At 49.2% G+C, this 19,176-nt stretch overlaps 1 protein-coding gene across 7 annotated transcripts in view; it reads right to left on the reverse strand.

Annotated features, from left to right (window-relative positions):
- Positions 1-19,176, reverse strand: part of KHDRBS3 (KH RNA binding domain containing, signal transduction associated 3) — a 623,624-nt gene that overhangs the window by 564,508 nt on the left and 39,940 nt on the right. For all 7 annotated transcript variants that reach the window (XM_079901866.1, XM_079901864.1, XM_079901860.1 and 4 more), the window contains exon 2: positions 11,864-11,963. The gene's annotated coding sequence lies outside the window, so the exon portion shown is untranslated. The remainder of the gene's footprint in view (positions 1-11,863; positions 11,964-19,176) is intronic.

Below are 19,176 nucleotides of genomic sequence, written 5' to 3' on the forward strand. Positions count from 1 at the left end.
TTATGGATTATACCCTATTTATTTATTTAGTTTTGGCTGCGTTGGGTCTTCGTTGCTGCGCGCCAGCTTTTCCCTAGTTGCAGAGAGCCGGGGCTGCTCTTCGTTGCAGTGTGCAGGCTTGTCATTGCAGTGGCTTCTCTCTTTGCGGAGCATGGGCTCTTGGCACTCGGGCTTCAGTAGTCGTGGCATACGGGCTCAGTAGCTATGGTGCACGAGCTTAGCTGCTCTGCGGCATGTGGGATCTTCCTGGCCCAGAGCTTGAACCCATGTCCCCTGCATTGGCAGGCAGTTTCTTAACCACTGCGCCACCAGGGAAGCCCTCAATTTAAAGTCATTATGAAATATTGCCTATATTCCCTGGGCTGTACATGACATACTTGTGTTGTCTTCATTAGGAGAAGTGTCGTATCCCTTCTGGTTCTGACTCAGTTTGCATCTGGACCCCACTATCCCTGAAATGGTTGTTTGGGTGAGATGAGTGTGTGCCCTCTTCATGCCACTCTCTGCAGAAGATAAGCGAATAGAAAAGATGACAGCAGGATGGCACTGGCTGGAGGGTTCTGGAGGAAATCTGCCAAAGGGTGAGAGGACAGAGGTGGAGAACTTCCTGGTTGGTAAATTACACGGAAATGACTGGGTATTCATAGTTCAGTTCCCTCCTTTCTTCCTCTTGGGAGTGAGCTCAGGGATTTGAATCAAACTGTGAGGCCATGGGGAGCTACTGAAGGATTTTAAGCAAATAATGGGGGCTGTATATCTTTTCTCTCTCTTATCTTCAGCCCTTTGCATCTTCTGTTCCTTCTGCCTAGAATGCTTGTCCTCTTACTCTCCACCTCTTCTTTTTTTTTTTTTTTTTTTTAATTTATTTTTGGCTGTGTTGGGTCTTCATTGCTGCACACAGGCTTTCTCTAGTTGCGGTGAGCAGGGCCTACTCTTCATTATGGTGCGTGGGCTTCTCATTGCAGTGGCTTCTCTTTGTTGCAGAGCACAGGCTCTAGGCACGCAGCCTTCAGTAGCTGTGGCTCATGGGCTCTAGAGCGCAGGCTCAGTAGTTGTGGCACACAGGCTTAGTTGCTCTGTGGCATGTGGGATCCTCCCGGACCAGGGAACAAACCCATGTCCCCTGCATTGGCAGGCAGATTCTTAACCACTGTGCCACCAGGGAAGTCCCGCCACCTCTTCTCTTAATTAACTTCCACTCATTGCTAAGGACCCAGCTGAAATGACACTCCGTCCAGGAAGACTTCTCTGACTGTTAGCAGCACACAGAACCTACACTGCACCCTAAGTCCATGTTTACTTGTCTCCCCACTAGACTGAAAATCCATGAGAACTGAGACCACCTGCCCTGTGCACCCCTGCATCCTAGTCCCTAGCTCCCTGACACATCATAGTCCTGAATTAATCACTTCAATATGAATTATTAAGTTGACTCTGTATTATCCCAACAACACGCATAAGGATGGAGCTGGGGTCAAAAGTCCTCTACCAAGAAGGATGGACAGGAGGTGATAAGGATGGGAGACCAAACATAGAGCCTCTCCCAGTAGGTGCTCTGTCAATGTCCACTGAATTGGAGTCTGACTTCCTTTCTTTGTTCTTCTGCTCCAAGCACCAGTCATAAGCTTCTTCCTCAAAGAAGGTGTCCTCAAGCTGGCATCCATTATACCTGTGAGAATCTTCTGGCCCCTAAAAAATAAACGATGATGGGACGAGTTTTTGCTGTCGAGGGGCGGAGTCTGGTGGGGACGGGAATACACTGCGGTGGGTGGGATGATTTTGCCCAGCCCACATTCTCACCCCCTTTATTCTGATCCATTCATTCCTCCAACAAATACTTACTAAGGGCTACCATGAATGTGGTACCATTTAAATTCTGGAGATAGAGCAAGAAACAAAACAGGCAGAAATCCCTGCCCTGTGGAGCTAATACCTAGCAGGATAGAGATATTGCTTTAAAAAAAAAATAGTAAATAAGTGAACGATTTCATATTTTTGGACAGTACAAGTGCCATGGGGGAAATAGAACCCAGTAACGGAGGATCACACACCAGCAAGGGTTGCAGTTTTACCAGGGATGAGCAGGAAAACCCCACTGAGTGCTGGTGTCCGATGAAGGATTGGGGAGGAGGGGTTCCTGGTGAATGAAACAGCTGGTGCCAAGTTCTGAGAAATCGCAGGGAGGCCAGTGTGGCTGGAGGGGCGTGGTGAGTGGCAAAGTGAGCAGATATGAGATGGGAGGGGAACGGCCAGGTGGGTGGGACCTGGGACCTGTTAGGGCTCTGGCGCTCGCTCCACGTGGCCTAATGGGAGTAGTGATGTGCCCGACTCACTGTTTACAGGAAAACTGTAACTACCATCTTGAGAATAGACAAGAGAGGGCAAAGAGAGGCGGGGGCAGGCTGGGCGCTGACAGGAGCCTCTAAGGGAGAGGGGGCGGGGTGGATGGGGGAGGGGCCAGTGGAGGATTCCCTGCTGGATTAGGTCTGAAAGCAGAAGGGATCTCAAGAGGTCTGAACAACCAGATGGTGGTGCCAGTAACTGAAATGGGGGCATGTGTGGGTAGGGTGGCGTGGTGGAGGACTGAAGTAGAGCATTGGGCTGGTTAAACCCATGTCACTGGCTCCTGGGGCCTCCGCCTCTCCTGTGTGGTCCTGTGAGCTCCTGGTCCTGGTGAGGAACAGGGTAGTCATGTGACCCGGGCTGATAAAGCCTCCATTACTGGCTCGGAGATGGGGTCCAGCCCAAGGAGGGCCAGTCAGTCTTCCCTGGGATTCATCTGCAGATAGAAGAGACCTCTGCTTATGAGGGGCCTAAACTGGGAAGCTGTGAGCCCAGGGCTGCCGAAAGCTCTCTAGCCTGACCCACAGGGAAAAAGACAGAGAATAACATCAGGAGACAAGCAGAACAAAGAGGTGAAAAGAATCCATGACGTCTTTTGGACGACCTCTGGATCCTTGCTGCGGAGCACAGGCTCCAGATGCGCAGGCTTAGTGATTGTGGCTCACGGGCCTAGTTGCTCCGCGGCATGTGGGATCCTCCCAGACCAGGGCACGAACCCGCGTCCCCTGCATCGGAAGGCAGACTCCCAACCACTGCACCACCAGGGAAGCCCTTTTGTCCCTGTTTTAAATCCTCTTGCCCCAGATATAGCCCTAGACCCTTCCTCTTGACTTGTACAGAGAAACGTACTTGCGGAAGGCGTGGGGCTTTCTTGCAGAATGTTTGAATATGTGAGGAGAGAAGAAAGGAGTGATTGCACCAGCACAATGCAAATGACTTAGATTAGTTATTCCTAAAAATGGCTTGGGAGGATGACGTCAGTGGGGATGAGGTGGAGTGAGGCCCTTCAAAAATCCGCTCCTCCGTAAACGCAACAATCTGGGAAACAGTTGTTTCAGAAAAAAGGGCTAAGTCCGTTCTTTTGAAAAAAAGTGAGCCATGTGGCGTCTTCACTTGCCGTGTTCCCATCCTTCCTCTCCAGCTTCACAACTGGCTTGAAAACCACAGCCCTAAGTCACAGTGGAAACCAGCAGCCTGTGGAGGGGGGCAGGGTGGACTGAAGCCCCTCCAAAGCCCCCTTCTCCAAGCATGGTCACTCCAGGACCTGTCTGGCTGTTTGCTGGAAGTCTCCACTTTCACGGCCTATCTTTATTTGACCTGACTCAGAGCTCACCAAGTGCGAAGAGACTTTTTCCAGGGACATTTCTGGGAAACACTTCATGGCAAATGTTCCACGTGACAGCTGCCCAAGGAGGGTTGGGGAAGCAACCAGCTGACCAAACAGGGGAGTGAGATGTTCATAGGTGGCTTTGGAAAGTTGTGACACAACTCCTAGGAACCTAGAAGGTCACACGTGCGCACAGGGCTGTGCTCAGGCTCAGGAAAGCCCCGGGAAGGCCCTGAGCACACCCCTCCGGCTGCCCTCGTGGTTTTGTGCAAGCAGGAAGTGAAGGCCAAGGCAGACTTGTTACCTGTGTGAATGGGTGTTGAAGGCAGGTAGCACACGCACATACAAAGCCCTTTGGCATAGCCTGGGTGACTTACTGGATGGACCCGGCATTTCAGGAAATAACTGTCCAGTTATGAGCACACAACTAAGCTAAGCAAACAGAGACTTCAGTAGCCACAAAAAACAGACAGAATAGATGACAACAGCCAGGCCAGGCTGAGAGCATCAGGCCAGCTCCTGGATGTCAGGGACCACTTTTCTCTTTCCCAGTGTCATCTAATAGCCAGTCTGTGTTCAGTTAACCACAAATGTCTCCAAATGCATTTTTCCAGAGTCTATATATTCAAATCCCCCGTTCGGGTGGATGGATGCCTCTCTGGGCTGACTGTATCTCATGATGTCAGGCCATGTTCTAGGACTTTACAGGCATTATCAAATGTCATCTTCACAGCAGACCGAGAAGGCCGTCATTATTCTATTGTATTCCCACGAACCAGTTCCCTTAACCACACACATGCAGAAACTCAGCTAACGCTCACAGAGCTGTCTATGAAAGAGGTACCGTCATCTCCACTGGACAGAGGAATAAACTGAGGTGCACAAAGGTTAATCACTCAGGTCTCCCAAGCACTCAGTACATTAGCTGGCCCTGCATCAGCAGCAGTCGCGACAATTGCTTCTTCTCCAGCAAAGCTCAGCAAAGGAAAAAGGTCAGAATAGAAACGTATGTCCGGGCTTCCCTGGTGGCGCAGTGGTTGAGAGTCCGCCTGCCGATGCAGAGGACATGGGTTCGTGGCCCGGTCCGGGAAGATCCCACATGCCGCGGAGCGGCTGGGCCCGTGAGCCATGGCCGCTGAGCCTGCGCGTCCGGAGCCTGTGTTCCGCAACGGGAGAGGCCACAACAGTGAGAGGCCCGTGTACCGCAAAAAAAAAAAAAAAAAAAAAAAGAAACGTATGTCCCTACACACTATCATATATAAAACAGATAAATGACAAAGACCTGCTGTATTTCACAGGGAACTATGGTCAATATCTTGTAGTAACCTATAATGGAAAAGAATCTGAAAAAGAACACATATATATGTATATAACGCTCTATATATAACTGAATGACTTTGCTGTACACCTGAAACTAACACAGCATTGCCAATCAACTGTACTTCAATTTAAAAATTTTTTAATTAAACATAGGGAGAAAAAGAACTGTATGTCCCTTTTTGCGGGAATTGTGTCTCACACACCCCTCTTGCAGGTACAAGTGGCCACATTTGGCTTGGTTCTAATTAATGTTCTTCCCCTCTATCAAACACAGAGGGACTCAGTCTGATTCTCCACCTTCCAGAAGCTCCTGGTGCGCCTGGGAAGACAGGGGAGTACTCACAGGTACCTCGAATTCAAGGCAGATGCTGAGAAGCCCAGCATATAATAGTAGTTTCTCAAAAGATAAGTGAAAAATGCGTGGATGAGTCATAAGGACTGAGTAGGCAGAAGTTATTTGCGGATGGAAATATAGGAGAACATCATGGAAAAGACAACATTTGCCAGGTCTGTGAATGGTAGGTACACGGAGTGAAGCACAGTAAATAGGTTGGTTACTTAGTAAACAGTAGAGAACAATGGAGCGTTTTGTTTGGGACCTGTGGGATTGTCATTTCACTTTGAGCCACCGGAGGGCACTATAACATGCATTGGGATTTAGGGGAAGAAAGTTGGTTTTGGTTTTGGTTTTGGTTTTTCTCTACCGGCTGTCAGCAAGGTCTTGTAAGTTTCTAGCTGCTGGGAACTTCCCTACTTCTGAGTATTGCTAGTGTCCCTACGCGTGAAAGGGTGTTGACTGAAATGTGAGGCTGTAACATTTGTAAGGAGAGATGACAGAGGATTTTTTTCCAAGTGTGACCTCGTCATGCTCCCTTCCTTCCCCCGACGCTCCTAGTAAGAGGGTCCAGAACACCCAGGCCAAGCACCCTGTTCCCTCTGCCCAGATTCCCCCAACCCTTTCTCCTCCCCATCTTCCAGGACCACCTTCTCTCTGAGTCCCCATAACCAGACAAACTTTGTGGTTCCGTTAATATTTATTCCATTGGATTGTATTCGTGTTATTTTTTTTTTTTTGCGGTACGCGGGCCTCTCACTGTTGTGGCCCCTCCTGTTGCGGAGCACAGGCTCCGGACGCGCAGGCTCAGCGGCCATGGCTCACGGGCCCAGCCGCTCCGCGGCATGTGGGATCCTCCCGGACCGGGGCACGAACCCGTGTCCCCTGCATTGGCAGGCGGACTCTCAACCACTGCGCCACCAGGGAAGCCCTATTCGTGTTATTTTAATTAAGATTTCTTAACAGTCAGAAAATTACTCTTATTTTCCAATTTGTCTCAGGTGCGTCTCATAAAAGACCAGAGGCTCGTTTACCTTTGTCCTGTACCCTTCGGGGAAGCTGACTTTCAACCTCTGCTGACCAGTGCTGGGCCAATACTTTCCTTGTGTCCCTACAGCAGGAACTGCTGGAGGCCGGGGATGCACCCCAGCCCACTTTGTATCATCGGTGCCCAGCAAAGTGTGGGGCTGTGGTCGGTGCCCAAGGACGCTGCTGGATGAAGAACAAGAGGATGAATGGAATGGCTGTTCTCGTTCCATGACCAGAGCTCTAACCATGAGGCCGCACTACTGGCCTCTGAGGCTGACGCATGCACCACAGCAGAGGGGCTGGTGTCAGCAAAACGGCAGCATTTCATGCGATCCTGTCCCTTCCGCTCTCACAGCCTCTGTGGCTTTCTAACGCACTTAAATGAAATCGTAGCGCCTCACCGTGACCTACGAAGCCCTGCGTCACAGCCTCTTCCCCTACCTTATCTCTGCCGCACTCCTCGCCTGCCACGCTCCTGCGACACAGCCTCTGTCCACACACACCCATCCTGCCCTCACAGTGGGGCCCTGAGCCATGCAGCTTCCTCCCCCTGGAACACCCCTCCTTCTAATTGCCCCACAGCTGGCTGGCTCCATTTCGACATTAGGATCTCAGTTTCAGTGTCACTTCTCTGAGAGACCTCATCCGGTCATCCAACTCGAAACAGACACCCATCACTCTCGAACACGTGAACCAGTTGTAATGCGCTGTATAGCGTCCACCCGGGGTTCTATATGTTGATTCGTTTATTGTCTGATTCATCAAGTAGATGGCAAGATCCAGAAGGCCAGGTGTATCCCCAACGCCCAGCACAGAGCCCGGCTCAGAGCAAGCTCCTATGTGCCAGGCAGATGCTCCTGAGACGAAGACTACAACTGCCCCCGGACCAGACCCTCTGCTTTCCCAGCCTGCACCCTGCTGACTCCAGACTCTGCCCTTCGACCACAGCGAGGAGAGCCACACAAGAGGAAGAAGGCCAAGGTTCAAGAAGAAGTGAGTCTCTGCTGACACAGAAAACAAACTCTTGGTTACCAAAGGGGAAGGGGGGTGGGGGGAGGGATAAATTAGGAGTTTGGGGTTAACATATACGCACTACTATGCATAAAACATATAACCAACAAGGACATACTGTATAGCACAGGGAACTATACTCAGTATTATGTGGAACCCTATAAGGGAGAAGAATCTGAAAAAGTTACACACACACATATATATGTATGTATAACTGAATTGCTGTGCTATGCACCTGAAACTTAAGTGATACTGTAAATCAGCTATACTTCAATTTATAAATTTTAAACAAAAGGGCTTCCCTGGTGGCGCAGTGGTTAAGAATCCACCTGCCAGTGCAGGGGACACAGGTTCAAGCCCTGGTCCGGGAAGATCCCACATGCTGCAGAGCAACTAAGCTCGTGTGCCACAACTACTGAGCCTGTGCTCTAGAGCCCAAGAGCCACAACTACTGAGCCCTCGTGCTGCAGCTACTGAAGCCCACACACCTAGAGCCCATGCTCCGCAACGAAGAGTAGCCTCTGCTCGCCACAACTAGAGAAAGCCCGCGCGCAGCAATGAAGGCCCAACGTGGCCATAAATAAGCAAACAAACAAACAAATTTATTTTTAAAAAAAAGAAATAAAAAGAATCTGCTTGCCAATGTATGGGACACGGGTTCAATCCCTGGTCTGGGAGGATCCCACATGCCGTGGAGCAACTAAGCCCATGTGTCACAACTACTGAGCCTGCGCTCTATAGCCCACGAGCCACAACTACTGAAGCCCATGTGCCTAGAGCCCGTGCTCCACAACAAGAGAAGCCACCACAATGAGAAGCCCGCGCACTGCAATGAAGAGTAGCCCCCGCTCGCCAGAACTAGAGAAAGCCCGCGCGCGGCAACGAAGACCCAACACAGCGAAAAATAAATAAATAAATTTATAAAAAAAAAAAAAAAAAAAGAAGTGAATCTGGAGAAAAGTACAACAAGCCGACCAAACAGGGATCTGGGATTTAAGAGCCATCAAATGCACCACTTAAAGCTCTCGGAGTTGCCTGGATTCCCCAAGGTGAGCAAGAGGCAGAAACGAGGAGGAGTAAGGAACAGAAGCATGGGTTCTAGAGAGCGTGGATTTGATTCCAGCTCCTCTGCTTACTAGAGATGACCTTGGACAAGTTACTTCACTGCCCTGTGCCTCTGTTTTCTCATCTGTAAAATGGAGAGGATAATCGTAATATCTGCATCGCAAGGTTTTGGTGAACTTAAATTACTTAATGCTTTTAAAGCACCGACATACAGCAAGCATGTTAGCTGTTATTATTAGGCCTACTTGCTCTCTTATACCAAGAGGGCTTTTTTGTGTATGTCTCACTAGCAAAGCTGTCAACTCAGAGAGGGCAGCGGGGGTGACGGTGCCCCCTTCTTCCCGGCTACCCGGCACTTTCCATCCCATGAGAATAAGTGAGGTCTCTCTGGTCTCCAATGAAAACCAAGGGTTTTTGGATTCGGGGGCCTGCCAGTCCAGCTGAAGGCGCTGGGTTCTGCTTACACACGCTTCTGTTTCATCTCCTCTTCGTTTCCTTAGCTTTAACAAGCCGTTTGCAAGTCCCCTGTTTCCCAAAAGGAGCTGCTTCACGAGAGTGGGCTGGACCCATATGCAGGAGACGCGGCTCTGCGAAAACGTTAAAATAGATGCCTTTCCTTTTAGGTTATTTCTGCTTCCCCACCCCCTCGTGAGCAGCGTCAGTCCGACGCGAGGCCCCCCGGAAAAGCTCTCTCCAGGAGGCATGTAATGGATGTCCCACGGAACTGCCAATATTGCAGCCGGTTTCCAAGGCCAACTGCCCTCTATCCATCAAAGCAGCCCTGAGCCAGACGTGCATTTGCGAGGAAGACCCTGAGCCAGACTCTCCCGAGGGTCTTCTCAGAAGCAGCAAAAAGAGAGCCGCTGCTGGAAGAAAATAAAATGAGAGAAACGAGGAAGGAAATGAAGCCACTGGGATCCATCGATACACCCCCACGCAGGCCCCTCACCACCTTCACCAAACCCGGCCCCCACGTAGGCCCCTCGCCACCTTCACCAAACCCAGCCACACAGCATCCTGCAGTCCCCGCAAATGAGCTTTCCAACCACCTCCTCCCAAGGCGGGCAAAGGGAGTGGAGGTCTGGGTCGGAGGTTGGAAGGCTGTGCAGCCACAGCTGTGTGGGTGGCTGTCCTCAGGGCCAGGCTCCTTCCTGCGGGGAGGCCCATCGGGCCGGTCTGCCGTCCCCTCTCATCCACCATTTCCACGCCCGCCAGGCAGGCAGGGCACACGTCCCTCTGGGGAGGCTAACAATGAAGAACAAGGCCACTAAACCCATGCCTGTGGGATCCACGCAGGCATTTCCTCTGGGGCGATGGAGCCCAGCTCTTCTTGAACCGAGCAGACAGCCGGAGGGGAGGCAGCACCTGAGCTCGCCCCCAAGGAGCTATCTGACCTCCAGGAGCGCTAAGGATGCTGCACTGAACTTTCCAACCTCGCGTTCTCACTGAGCCCCATGGCCCTGTACCTCTGCATTTACAGATGACCAAGCCGAGGCTCAGAGAAGCTGGGGAAAGCGCCCAAGGTCACTGCCATAGGGAGTGGCGGGGACTGGGTTGGAAGCCGGGTCCTCAGGAACCTGCCACCTCCCATGCTCTGGCCACTGCCTCCGAGCCTGGATTCCTGTCTGTGCAGCTGGGGGAACAGCAAGGATGCAGGTAACACAGGGAAGCACCTGACATGGGTGCCCCCCCGTGAGTTCCCCAGCCGCACGGGAGGACAGACACTTCTGCTTGTGCCAGCCCCTCCTCGGCTGGTCACCGGCCAGAGTGTGTCCTCCCTGGAGAAGGCGTCCCTCACTCATCTCTGTGTTCCTTCTGCCCCACTCAGGTCTCGGGTGTGATGGGCACACAATCAGTGCTTCTGGGGCTGAACTGAATTCGCTGGGCCTACCGTAGGTGGGAAAGGTGGGAAGGATGAGATCTCTGCTGAGGCGCATGATAATAATAAGGTCCGGGTCTCCTCAAGCCCAGCGGAAAAATGAAAAAATGAAATCGAGGCAGATGCCGGTCCCAAAGCTATCAGTGCCTCCCAGCTCTTGACTCGCTCGGGCAGCCCGGCTGCAGCGCGAGACATATTTCCTCTCTTTCCTTTGGGAAAGAGAGCAGCAATCTGAGGTTTGGCTGGAATCAGGGGCTTCTCCACTTACGTGCTTATTTGTATGGAAAATTCGGAGTAAAGCTGCAAGGCCCCAGGAAGCTACCTCTGGAGTGACTTGAGACCACAAGTGACGGAATGACTTCCAGAGGTGAATACCCCCAATTGGTAGATGATGAAAGCCAGCCGAGCGATTCCTACAGTCACCCAGCAAAACCCCTGGCAGACAAGGAGGGGAAGTCACGCTTCCCTCCCTCACGTATAGGCTCAGCTTCATTCAGGAAGCTCCTCGGGGCTCTTCATCCACGCCAGGCACCAGGCTGAGCGCCGTGGGGAAAGCAGAGGCGGCGATACAGCGGGAAGGGCAATGCTGGAGCCTGGAGTCTGGGTGCAAATCCCAGCCCTGCCACTTTGTAGTTGCAGGACTTCGGGCACATCGCCCCAACGCTCAGGGCAAGTCCCCTCTTGGACCAAGTGAGTCAGGGGGCTCGGGGAGCGGCAGTCACATGTTCCATGTCATGTAGACCCACTGGAGCAACTGTGATCAAACAACATCTGTTCTCAACTCTGTTCTGTAGACCAATCACGTTCCTGGAGGCACAGGAGAAACCAGGAGGGTTTGCTGGCACTGATTTTATATCGATGAGCATTCCACCAAGAGGTGTATGTAGAAAAAGGAGACCCTCGGCTATGCAGGATGGTGGGCTCCGAGGCTGCTTTCTCTGACCTTTTGTCAGATGCCTACCCTTCGTTCGGGTGAAACACACCTGGTTCAGGGTAAATATATCTGGCTCAGGTTACCTAAGGGAGTTCTTTCACTCAGAAATCCTTAAGACAAAAATAATAGTAATAATAACTGAGAATAGCAGAACACACAGTGTGATGAACTGTATACAGTTTGTAAAACAGTTAACGTACAGAAAGTGTTCAGAAGTTGATAGGCAGCACTTTGCAAATAACAGAATGTGTGTGGGGTTCAATCCAGCCCCTTCTCCCTACAGAATGGTAAGAGCCCCAGCTGAGCATGAAGACGAGGACGCTTGCCGTCCTGCTTCTGCCCAGCTCGTCTTCTCATGAGGTGTGACCAGATGGATGGTTCTCCAAGGGATGGAGCTTCTCTAGAACAGCACTGCGGTGAGGTATGCCTGTTAGAGACACCCACATGGGGTGTAAATCCAGATGATTTGAGGTTGTTTGGTCCAGCCTGAACCACAGTTATCTTATCTATAAAATGGGCATAAGCATACCTAGCTCACAGGGCTGTAGAGAGAATTCTAGGAAATATACCAAAAGCACTCAATACATATAGACGTTCTCAAAATATGGAAATTAATCTTACAGTCTGTCAGTGGAGAGGCCTTCCAGGAGCAGAGTCTTCTTAGCTTTGCAGAGTCAGAAACCTGATTTTGTCAGTCCGTGGAGAGTTTAAACCACATACCCTGAAACGGAAACATAAATCAATTTATTCATTTACGTTGAGAAATCACTGCCATGGTGTATTCGTTTCCTCTTGCTGCTGTAACAAATCACCACAAATTTAGTGGCTTAAAACAACAGAAATTTATTATCCTACAGTTCAGTAGGCCAGAAGCCTGGCAGCCGTCTCACTGGGCTAAAATCAAACTGTCAGAAGGCTGCGTTCCCGTGGAGGCTCTAAGAATCTGTTCCCTTGCCTTTTCCAGCTCCTAGAGGTGGCTGCATTCCTTGGCTTGCTGCCCTCTTCCTCCATCTGCAAAGCCAGAAACACTGGCTGAATCCTTCTCACATCTCACATCACTCTGACCTCACGCTGCTGCTACTGCTTCCCTCTTCCACTTTTAAGGACCCTCGTGATTACATGCGGCCCACCCAGATAATCCAGGATAACCTCCCTATTCTAAGATCAGCTGATTAGCAACATTAATGCCATCTGCAACCTTAATTTGCATTTTCCATTTAACATAACAGTCACAGGTTCTAAGAATTAGGACACCCTATGTCTTTGGGGGTGGAGACATTATTCTGCCTACCACATATGGGAACAAGAATACTTGAGTTCATATAACCAGTACGTTATTTCCCTGTAGACAGGTCTACCCAACAGGCTTGGTGAGCATGAAACGGGAGCCACGATGGTGTCAGACTTAACACAGGTGTCCACCTCCACCATGGACATGGCTTAACCAATGGACGCAGGTATGACTCCTTCCCTGATGAGAGCTGGGCTGGTCCTGACAATATTTGCCTCTATGACTCCCTTTTCCATTCCTCCAAGGCTGAGTAACCACCAACACCACCACCAGGAGCTAAGGCTGCCTACTTATGGACATGCTTTTTCTTTAGCGGATGATACTGAGGTCTTAGGTGACCCGGATGTCTTCATGCTTAAATGGCCACATTTTGCATCTCTGTTGTAATCCATTATAGGAGGGATTTAGAGTTGAATACTCTAAGTGTAAACTTATCTCCAAGTTCTTAGGGAACTTCTAACTATGTCCCCCAAGCGCTCAGGACAAAAGGAACCCAATCCTCTGGGTGCTCAGAAAGGCCTTCTGAGTGTCAGCAGCACAGTGATGTACTGGAAGGTAAATCAGACGTAGCTCCAGGTGTGAGCCATCACATCCCAAGACCTTCAAGAGAGGCTCAGGGCTTCAGAGGAGAAAGGGGTCTGTAAGCTGGAGGGAGCTGACAAGAGGATCCAGAGCTGTGGCTTGGCTGTTTCAACACTAACTGAATCATTGGACTGTGGAAGGCTTTGTACTGTGACCCATTTTCATCATGCCCAGACTTGATTGTGGGCAATTTTCCCTTAATTTTAAATACTAACCCAAAGGGAAAAGAACAAGTTGTTTGTTCTTATGATCACACAGTAGGTATGAAACCATATGCTGTTTTTCAGTTGCCAAGATCCTTAATTATGTTCTTTATGTTCTGCATAATGACGAGCATGTACTGGGTGGTTTTTTAGGATCACTGGGGTGGGTGTTATCTTTTATCAGGTACCAACAACAGCTGACATTTACCGGGTGCTTTCTTCTTGCCAGGCACCGAGCTCAGCATCTTCCTTGTATCCCATCACTCAACCCTCACAATAATGCTAGGAGTTAGGTCCTATGATTATCTTGATTTTTTGCAAATGAGGCAGCTGCAGCTTGGAGAGCTTAGGTAGCATTGCCAAGATCGTACCGCTGCCTCACATAGCTAGAGCCCAGATCTGAACCCAGCTAGGCTCCCATCAGAGCCTATGAGTGTAAGGGCTCGGCGGCTCCCATGCCTTGTTCACCCTTGACAGGAGGATTTGTATTGCAAGCAGATGAGACAGAAATCATAATCTTAACTTGTGGGAAAATACACATAACATAAAATTTACCATCTTAACCGTTTCAAGTGTACAGTTTAGTGCTACTAAGTCCATTCACACTGTTGTGCAACCAGCACCACCAGCCATCTCCAGAACTCTTTTCATCTTCCAGAACTGGAACTCTGTTCCCATTGAACACTAACTCCCCTCCCCCTTCCCGCCCCCCAGCCCCTGGCAACCACCGTCCTGCGTTCTCTCTCTATGAATCTGGCTATTACCAGATTATTATTATTACAAATGGAATCATACAGTGTCCTCCTGCGACTGGCTTATTTTAATTAGCATAATGTCCTCAAGGTTCATCCATGCTGTAGCATGTGTCAGAATACTTGAGTCTATGTAGCCAGAATTTAACATGCATCAGAATGCCCTTCCTCTGTAAGGCTGAATATCCGCTGTATGTATGTATGTGTATATATATATGTGTATGTATATATGTGTATATGTGTGTATATATATGTGTATATGTGTATATATATATGTTTATGTATATATGTGTATATATATATATATATATACACACCTCATTTTGTTTATCTACTCATCCATCGACAAACACTTGGGTTGTTTTCTCCTTTTAGCTATTGTAAATAATGCTGCTCTGAAATGGGTGTACAAATATCTCTTTGAGATCCTGCTTTCAATTCTTTTTGGTACGAACCTAGAAGTGGAATTGCGGGATTATACGGTAATTCTATAGTTAATTTTTGAGCAACTGCCACACTGTTCTACCTATAAGCTGCACCATTTTATATCCCCACCAACAGCGCACAAGGGCTCTAATTTCTTCACGTCCTTGCCAATACTTATGATTTTCTCGGTTTTCTTTTTAACAGTAGCCATCCTATTGGGTGTGAGGTGGTATCTCAATGTATTGATGTGCATTTCCCTAATGATTAGTGATGTTGAGCATCTTTTCACGTGCTTGTTGGCCATTAGTAATCATAACCTTAATATTCTTACCCACATCAATAATGAAAATACTGAATAGACCCAAGCTCTCCTGCAGGGCTGTTTTGAGGATTAAATGAGAAAACAGACATGGAAAAACTAACATGGCACCTGGCAAAGAGTGGGTATGCAGCAAATGGTAATTCTGTATCGGTTAGCATTGACACGATAGTGCTACATAACAAATCACCTAAGCTGAGCAGCTGAGACAACAACCATTTATTACTGCTCACGAATTTATGGGCCAGATGGTGCTTCTGGTCTTGACTGGGCTTATTCACGCATCTGCAGTCAGCTGCAGGTTGGACAGGCAACTCTGCGGATTTGGGCTGGGCTCTTTCATGTGTTTGGAGTTGGACTGGTTCTAAATTGGTCTAAGCTCTGATTGGGAGGCCTCGGAGCTTCTTTACATGTCTCTTCCTTCCTTGCAGGAGATTAGGCAGGCATGGCCTCACAGTAATGCCAGGGGCCCAGCAGAAACATGCAAGCACATTTCCAAGCTTCTGCTTGGGTCAAGTTTGCTACCGTCCCACTGGTCAAAACAATCACGGTAGACAGAGTTCTAAGATGAGCCCCAGTGAGTTATACCCATGTATAACCCCCTACTCCTGGATACAGATGGCGCCTGTGCCTTGTTTCTGGTCAATAGAATATGGCATAGGTGGGACTGTCACTCACATGATTTCCAGTGAGTGATTTCCTGCTAACAGACTACCTGTTAGCAGACTGGCATTAGAGTTTCTCCCTCTGGCCTTGAAGAAGTGAGCTGTCATGTTGGGCCACATGGAAAGGAACCATGAGTGACCTCTAGATGCTGAGAGTAGCCTCCAGCTGACAGCCAGCAGGAAAACAGACATCAGTCCTACAGCTGCAAGGAACTGGATTCTGCCAATAGCCTTTCGAACGTGGAAGAGGAATCTGAGCTATAGAAAGGAAGAGAGCCCAGCTGATACCTTGACTGCAGCCTTGTGAAACTTTAAGGACCCACCAAGCCATGCCCAGATCCTTGACCCACAGAAACTTTGAGACAATAAATGTATGTTGTTTTAGGCTGCTAAGGTTGTAGAAAGTTGTCATGCAAGATAGGAATCTAATACAACAAGTTGCATGGCCAGTCCCAGAGCCAGCATGCAGAGCACTTCCAAAGGGTGAGATACAGAGAGACGTGGACAACTGGGAGGATGAACACATGCCATCCATTACCCTCCCCAGCACTGACGAGGTTGGGCAATGCTGGCAGCACCCTGTCAAAGTAACATTGCACCACCATGACTGCACGCTCTACAAACTTGGATCAGCCTTGCTTTTTCTTATTTTTTAGAGATCATATAACCTGACTACCCGGCAACTGCAGTTGCAAAAAAAGGAGGAGTTTGGAAATAGGATCAGTGTACTGGATAAGAACAAGAATTCTGGAGCCAGGTATCATGGGGTCAAGTCCCAGCTCTCATACCTATCAGCTGTGTGACCCTGGACAAGTTACTTAACCTCCCTGTGCCTTAATGAGATAACAGTCCTATCTTAGGGTTGTTTTGGAAATTATGTAAGTTAGTATACATGAAGCGCTCAGAACAGTGCCTGGGATCTTGTAAATACCGTGTAAGTGTTTGTCACGTTATTCTGTTTTTAAATGGTCAATCAACATGATGATTACAGTCATTCCAATAGAATACCCTAAGGAGAAGCTCTATTCCCTGATACTATGGATAAACACACATTTTCTTCATGCGCTCCAAAACTCCTATAAATACAAGACATATAGAAAAATGCACAACTAAAATACTCGCTGTAAAACATACAACCCATATAATGTCACGTAGAGAGGAACAAGAGCTAAACTGGAAAGTACGTCATTTTCACAGTAAATTCCTTTCAGAACTGTAAGCCTCATAGAAAAATCCTATTTTATTGAGATGTCTTCTTCCTTTTGGAATTTATCATGGGCACTTACTAACAAGTTCTAGTTCTTGCCTTTTTATTTCCAAGGAATGTATTCCCTAACGCATAGGTTTTATAATGCTTGTAACAAAGTGCATAATAACCTCAACTTCACAAGTCAAGGCGGGAATCCTGGATTATTCCCTTGTAACCAGGACAAGCAGCCAGGCTTTGGAAGGATGCACAGTGCCCTTCATAGCAGGGAACCTGAAGCCAAGTTACCACTTGACTTCTTCCTACTTGACCCTACCACTTACTACTTGAGGGGCCTGAGCAGCCTGGGCCTCAGTTTCCCTGGTAACATGAACAAGCCCTGATTTACAGGAAGGAAATGAGGACCAGAGGAGAAAAAGGATGCTAAGGAGCTTTTTTAAACTATACTTGAAATTAAGAAGTAGTACATCTCAGGGTCCCATCAGGAGACAGAAATTCTAACCAGTCACTTGAACAGAGAGAAGCTGGTATAAAGAATCATCAACCAGGTGTGAGAGAAATGAAAAGAAAAAAAAGGGAACACTGGGAAATCACAGAGTCACAACTGCAGAAGCAGCCAGCAGCCCAGGGCTGGGACACGGAAGGAGAGTCTGGGGTGACTAACGCTTCGAAGCTCCGAGGAGGGGCCCTGTGGAGCTGGAACACGGACGTCTAAGGAAAGGGCTGCAGCTGGCTAGTGGGGGCCTTTCTTTGTCGTGGGCACACGGAAGTTGACCCTGGAGTGTGGAACCTGTCACCGCAGCCCATCTGACTCCTGGGGTCAACTAGCGACAACTGAGAGGAGGAACAGACTGAAGTATACAGTGTTCTTGTGTCTTCATAGACGCCCTCTGGCACCTGCTATGGAAGAACCTAACGCAGAGCCCGTCGGGGGATAGGAATGTGGTTTCAGAGTCCCAGTCCCAGCATCTCAGAGCAGAGTAGAAAAGGCTGGGTTTAGGGCTGAGGGTCAGTGAGTTCATGCCCAGCATTAGAAGGTGGAGAAAAGGGCATGAAACTCATCGTCAGGGGCAGCCCCTTCTGAGTGGTGTGGAGCCCCGTCTGCTCCCTGCACCATGATTTCACCAGTAAAACTGGACTGTTAGACTTAGGCTGTGGACACTTCATCTCTGATGTGGGCGTTTCTGAGTGTGGGACCTCTGTAAAGCCTTCAATGGGCTCCTCTTCTGGAAGGTGCCCTCTCTTGGTTGATTTTTCTTTGAGAGAAAGAGAAAAAGGTCGACAGACACATAACTGGCTTTCCTGGAGGCTGAGCTTGGATTAAGGGATCCAGAGGCTCCTTGCATCTCAAGGTCAAGGACGAATCACAGGACTTCCAGGTGCTGGAATCACAGGTGGGGCCCATCAGCCTAGGGAGGATTCCTCGGTCCTGCGTGTACCCGACAGGCACTGCTGCTATCTCACGGCTGCGTCTGTCCCTGGCTCCGTCTCACCACCATCCAGCCCACGGGCCTCCTGCCTCAGCCTCAAGCTCCCCGAGCTCTCACCCACCTCGGACACTCGGCACCAGCCTCTGTCTGGATTGCCCTTTGCACATCTTTGCACGCCTGGCTTGTAATTCGATCCCGGCTCAAGTTTCTGTTTCTCCGAGAGACAGCCTCCATGCCTCCCACCTCTCTCTCTCAGATACTCTTGAATTTGACCCTGCTTCACCTCCTTTACAGTATACATCATTGTTTTTAACTTACTTGTTTCCTTTTATTTTCACCTAGGATGCAGAAGCTGAGGGTGGCAACCTTTTCTATCCTGATCACAGTTGCATCCCATGCCCAGCACAGTGACTGACTGTCCCATCATAGGTGCTCAAGAGTTGTTTGTTGAGTGAATAGATAAATAAAATAATTTAAAATCCTTGGAAGTGGGTTCTGAAGCTGGGCCTTCGAATGCCTGAGAGCATTTAGCGAGACACTGAGTATACACAGGGCACTTAATCAATTCCTGATTGAAGAACAACTCTCCCCTGGGAACCCTGCAACTCTTGTCCTCACAGCATCAGACCAACCGTGCACCTGGTTTGGGGGGGCTGGGAAGCATGTGGCCTAATCCCCAGGTCAGAGAAGATACCTAACCTCGAATCCACCTGAGCTGCAATCAGTCACCTGGAGGGGTTGTTAAAACAGAAATTGCTGGGAGGATCCACCCCCAGGGTTTCTGATTCAGTAGGTCTAGGGTAGGGCTGGAGGATCTGCATGCCTAAACAAGTCCCTAGGGATGCTGTTGAGCTGGTCCAGACCACATGGGGAGACCACTCTTTAAAGCTCACTGGCTAATTATAGGAATATCCACATTGGGAGACTCTGCTGTAATCCCCACCTCACACAATTGTAAGTATCAAATGCAATTATTAGGAACATGTTCAGCCCCATGCCTGGAACTCACTTGGCGTTTATCAGTGTAGTTGCCTTCCCTGCGCCCTCACCTCTCACCTG

The sequence above is a fragment of the Stenella coeruleoalba genome (assembly GCF_951394435.1).
Source record: "Stenella coeruleoalba genome assembly, chromosome: 17".
NCBI lineage: Eukaryota > Metazoa > Chordata > Mammalia > Artiodactyla > Delphinidae > Stenella > Stenella coeruleoalba.